This window comes from Arachis ipaensis, chromosome B05 (assembly GCF_000816755.2).
Source record: "Arachis ipaensis cultivar K30076 chromosome B05, Araip1.1, whole genome shotgun sequence".
Lineage (NCBI taxonomy): Eukaryota > Viridiplantae > Streptophyta > Magnoliopsida > Fabales > Fabaceae > Arachis > Arachis ipaensis.
Window position 1 is genome coordinate 3,883,609 of NC_029789.2, and position 5,469 is coordinate 3,889,077.

A 5,469-nucleotide genomic window follows, 5' to 3' on the forward strand; every position below is an offset into this window, starting at 1 on the left:
TTCTATTAATCGTAATAAATATTTTTACAATTTAAATCAATTGGTTTTTTATCTTTTATCCATTACATCTATAAAGGTTTGTGAAGTCGTGTTTGTTGACAAATCAATCAATTGAAAGTACAACACAATCGATTGAATGTCGCAGAAAAGTATGTGTTTTTTCTTAATTCAATCGATTGATTTTTACATGCAATATGGGTTCTCAAAATTTAATCAATTGGAATTATTAAACAATAGATTGAACTGCACTTAGAATATGAGGTTTTTCTTGTTCGATCGATTGTTCGAATTACCAGTCGATTGAAGTCTTAAAAGTAATATGAATTTTCACAATTCAATCGATTGAATTGGTTGTGTTACCCAATCAATTGAATTGTACACTGTATTATATGTTATGCCATTCTGAATTTTTTTCCTCCTATTTATAAATTATTATTTTATTATTCATCTATCTTATCTTAAAAATTTTATCTTCAGTTTTTAAGTTTTTATTTTGACGTAGATACTCTAATCTTATCTTTTTTTTAATATTAAGATTATAAATTGGTGATAATTTATTATCAATTTATTTTTTAATTACTTAATCCTACAATTGGAATCATTTATCAATCTCCTTAATTATTTATTTTTTATTATTTTTGTTCATTGTTTATCCATTTACTTAATATCCAATTTTTTTTATTGTTTATCCATCTCTTGAATATCCAATATTTGTTCATCATTATGCGAGTAGAGATCCAATCAATTTCTTCTTCATTGTAGTAATCGATTAGTTCGTGAAAGAGTCTTTTTCATCTTACGTCGTTCAGAAAACAATTCATTGTTTTAATTACAAAATCGAGGTTAATGAATAGAGTCTCTAATTTTGCAATTTCTCGTTTCGATTCTTTATTCACGAAATTGATTGTGTAACAAAAAATATTCTTTTTATCTTTTAGTAATTCACATATATTGAAAAATACTAGAAAGTAAATAAAATTTATTATTTTTTATTATTAATTAGCTAATACTATTTAAAAGTGTGGATAAAAACGTATTATTGGATTATTAGACTAAAAGAATTTATATAGCTTATACTTTTTTTTTTTTGTCATTGTGAGTTTCACTATAATAAATGTCCAAGTTTTGATGGTATTTATATAGTTTATATTTCATGGTAAATAGAATTAGATGAATTTAATTTATGAAATTGGTTAAGCGTCATAGCAAATCGAATCAATTTAGAATGGCATAATATATAACGTAGTGCACAATTCAATCGATTGAATTGTGAAAATACATATTGTTTTGAAGACTTCAATCGATTGGTAACACGAACAATCGATTGAACAAGAAAAAATTCACATTCTAATAGCAATTCAATCGATTTTGTAACAATTCTAATTGATTGAATTTTGAAAACCCATGTTGCCTTGCAAAAATCAATTGATTGTGTTACATTTCCAATAGATTAAATTCTGAAAAAATACATGCTGTCTTGTGATATTCAATTAATTGTATTGTACGTCTAATCAATTGAATTGCCAACAAATACGATTTTCACAAATCTTTACAGATGTAACAGATCAAGGATAAAATTTTAATTGATTATGATTGCCAAAATATTTATTACAATCAATGGAAGATCTATTTTGTTGTTGTTTTTGTTTCTAATTGTTAATAAACATGATAGATGAATAATAAAATAATAATTTATAAAATAGATGATAGATTTTATAATTAAATAATATATAAAAAATTAAGTTGTAATAAAAATTAAATAAGGACTATTTAGTAATTATTAAAAAAATTTAAAAAACATGTTTTTTTATTGGACCATTTAATGGTCCAAACGTTCTGAGGCCATCGAATCCTATGCCTAATAAGTAGTCGTAGTTATGGGTGTACATGATCTGGTGAAATCGAATTTGTCTTATCTCAAATTCGATTCTAAATATGTAACGTACCGAGTCTAATTTAATTTTCAGACTCTAATTCGATCATAAATCCGATAAAACTTATACACATTCGCGCCACAATTATACCGAATAAAAATCAAGTAAAAAACAGACCTTTAATAACAATAATTAGAAAAATCAACAATGAGCACATCAACTAAATTAAGAACAAATAAAAAAAAACAAGTAATTATCAGCGGGAATATTGGTAATCCAAGCAAGAATTCGAATACCAAAATATCATCACTAATTAATTTTTTTAGAAAAAAAAGGAAGGAAAAGTTTAGCGGCCAGCAATTTTATTAAATTTTGGCCAGCATGTAACCAGCAAAGAAAAGTGAGCTATTGGATGAAATTTCACACCAATCTTACACCATTAAAACCATCATTGATGACTATTTGATGGTTATAAATCACAAAAGTTGCTGTCCTCCTAACATTCCTAAAAAAAAATATCATCATCACTGGTAATGAGAAGTCAGAACAATAATCAAAATATTAATCCAAACAATAATCAAAACTCCTGATCAAAATACTAATCAATTTACCTGAGGTTGAGAAACAACGACGACCAATGGCGATGCCATGAGTCACATTGCCATATCATTGCGAATATCAAAGTAAACGAAAAACGGTGAAGCATAGATACTTTTGAGATATAGCAAGCTAGATGTCCACTATAAGAAAGTCATTGGATACCATTATATTTATCTTGGTGAATTTACTAAAAAAATTCGTCGGTATAAACCTCACTGGTAATTATTTATTGATAAATTTTTTCATCCATCACTAATTATCGGCAGATATAAATTTTTAATTAGTGATTATTTAACACAACTATACAATTGCCAATTTATTTTCCTCTTTTCAATAACTGAAACTAACTATAACAGGCTATAATGAATACAAACCCAAATAAAAAATTATTTATAATGAATATTTCATTGAGCGACAAGAAAATAAACAAATAAATGGCCACCGAAAAATGAAAAGTATAACAGTACTTCCACTATAAAATAAACAAAGTACTCCATCATTTTTCAATTATCATTATTCCAATTAAAAAGTCTAAAAAATGAAATAATCAATTTTTTTAATTATCAATTTATCTTTGACAATCTTTCTATTGTACAAAAGCACGACAAAAAGAAAAAAAAAAACTCAACTATGATAAGCTAGCGAGTAGTTCAACATATAAAATTTTTATAATTCATAGTAACATATTGACACTACAAAATCTTAATTCGGTGCAATCATAATGCACTCATTATTCATAACATAAATAAAAAAGTACAAAAATATTTGGAACTCTATTTGTTAAAACAAAAAAACTCAAAGCAGAAAGACACTAAATTAGCTATGAAATTTCCACGTTAAAATTTAAACTGCTCAATGAATTGTTTACAAGTGATAAAATATTAGACACATTAAAAGAACAAGCACCAAACAACAAAATTCAAATTGGAAAAACACTTTATCAACTATGAAACCTTGTCAAAAATATCATTTGAAACTTGCTAAGAGGCCAATTGCATAATCCACTAACAATCTCATTCATTGTAATATGCCTAGTACTAATAATTGATCAAAACAATATGATACACAAGCAAACATGTAATTCAAAATTTAAAGTGTTATAGAGACATATCACTGAATACTTGGCATACATTAATTTAAACAAGATAATTAGCATAATTTAAACAAATCAAATGTACAAGTTCTTCAATTTTAAGCATAGCAATCCAAAATCAATAAAAAATATCATCCAAATCATCAAACACTACCTAACTCAATAACTAAAATAACATATCAAAAGTTCACTAACTAAAACTAATTCTAATTTAAAAATCCTAATTCAAACTAAGCTAAACCTAAAAATTCAAGTCCAATTAAATTCAAACTAAATCCAATAAACAAAATCAAATTAACCTAAAAATAGAGCATCTAGTAGTCGCGATGGATAGATGGGCTGAATGTGGTGTACCAGAGGTAGTGAACAACGTAGCAGCAACACAAACAAAGAACCTGCGACGCAAACATTAAGCAAAAAAGTAGGGTTGAGGTTTAGCAAATGCTAACAATGTCAAAAAAAATAGAAGAAGGAATGAAGAAAAGAAGACATACCTGGATGAAGGAGGAAGGGTAGCATCGCAGTTGACAGAGGCAAGCAGCGACAACGACGAACAACAACTCGCAGGGGAGAAACAAACTCCTCCATGGTAGAAACAATCTCCAAGTGGACACTCCTCGACGGCGACGATGGCTGGAGTCGTGGGAAGCGGTCCACGGCTGCGAATGGTGGCGATGGGGTCTGGCGGCGAGATAGAAAGAGAAAGCGAAGAGAAGTGAGGTTAATGATGTTGCAGAAATGGAAGGAAAGGGTTCGCGAATTTGAATTTAGGATCAATTTTACCGTCGAAAAAATTCGCCAGTAACGCACAACCTGTGACAAAAACGGCGCTGTTTTATTTAATTACCTTACCGTTGAATTTTTTTCCCTAAATTCGATGGTAATGACGGCGCCAATTTTTTCTTTTTTTTCTCTCTCCAATTATTATCGGTGAATTTATCATCGAAAAATCGATAGTTTTTTCACTCGACAAATTTATTGCCAAATCTTCCGATAAATCTGCTGGTAAACCCGCCAATAATCTCCCACGCTAAATTCAACAGTATTAAGCGTTTTTCTTGTAGTGGTCGCATTTGGCATAGTGAATGAAATAGGCAAAAAAAAAAGTGTGGAACAACTCAGATGAGAGAAAGGTTGTAATGGTTTGGTCTTCGTGAAATTCTAATACAATGATGAACATTTTTTTAAAGGTCTAAAATGACACCATTTTAGCTTAAAATAGGAAAAAAAAAATTAAACTCGTTAATTCAAAAATCAGAATTAAAGTAAACTTGCGAGTTTGACTAAATTTAGTTGAATCTATCACAAACAATAAAACCAAATCAACTCGATTATGCTACTTAAAAATGTAAACTCATAGGATTTTACGAATTAATTTACGAGTTTAAAACAATAATAATTTTAATTGTCTACGGTATTTTCTAGTTTAACAGACAAAAAATTAATTCGTTATAGATTTGAATTCTAAAATTTACTCAAACAGATGAATAAGCTGACCGGTCGACCATCTTAAGTTGGTTGGGAATAGGAATATTTAGTTGGGGTAAATATTATTAGTGAGAAATTAAAGAGAGAAGAAGTAATAATAAGAAAGGGGAGGATTCATGGGCATGATGGCGATACTGGCAGTGTGATTGCAAAGGGAGACCCACAAATAACATTAAATGAGGGAATCTCCCCTCTGAAAATTAGACAGCCCTCAACATTAATAGGCAAGGTACCCTTGACCTTGAGACTTGTCACTGTGCCTTTGAACTATCTATCAAAACAAAAACCTCATTTGGCTCCCACAATAACCCTACTTCTATTCTTATCATTTTGCTCTTCTAGCTAGGTCTTCCCATTTGGAAATTCCTCCATAACTTCTTCATGTGTTTCTTTGAAATTACAAAATAAGACTAG

At 28.9% G+C, this 5,469-nt stretch overlaps 1 protein-coding gene across 3 annotated transcripts in view; it reads right to left on the reverse strand.

The window, feature by feature from the left end:
• LOC110271702 (ankyrin repeat domain-containing protein, chloroplastic) overlaps positions 1–5,469 on the reverse strand; it is a 29,398-nt gene that overhangs the window by 2,563 nt on the left and 21,366 nt on the right. For all 3 annotated transcript variants that reach the window (XM_021122855.1, XM_021122856.1, XM_021122853.1), the window contains one exon: positions 4,144–4,149. The gene's annotated coding sequence lies outside the window, so the exon portion shown is untranslated. The remainder of the gene's footprint in view (positions 1–4,143; positions 4,150–5,469) is intronic.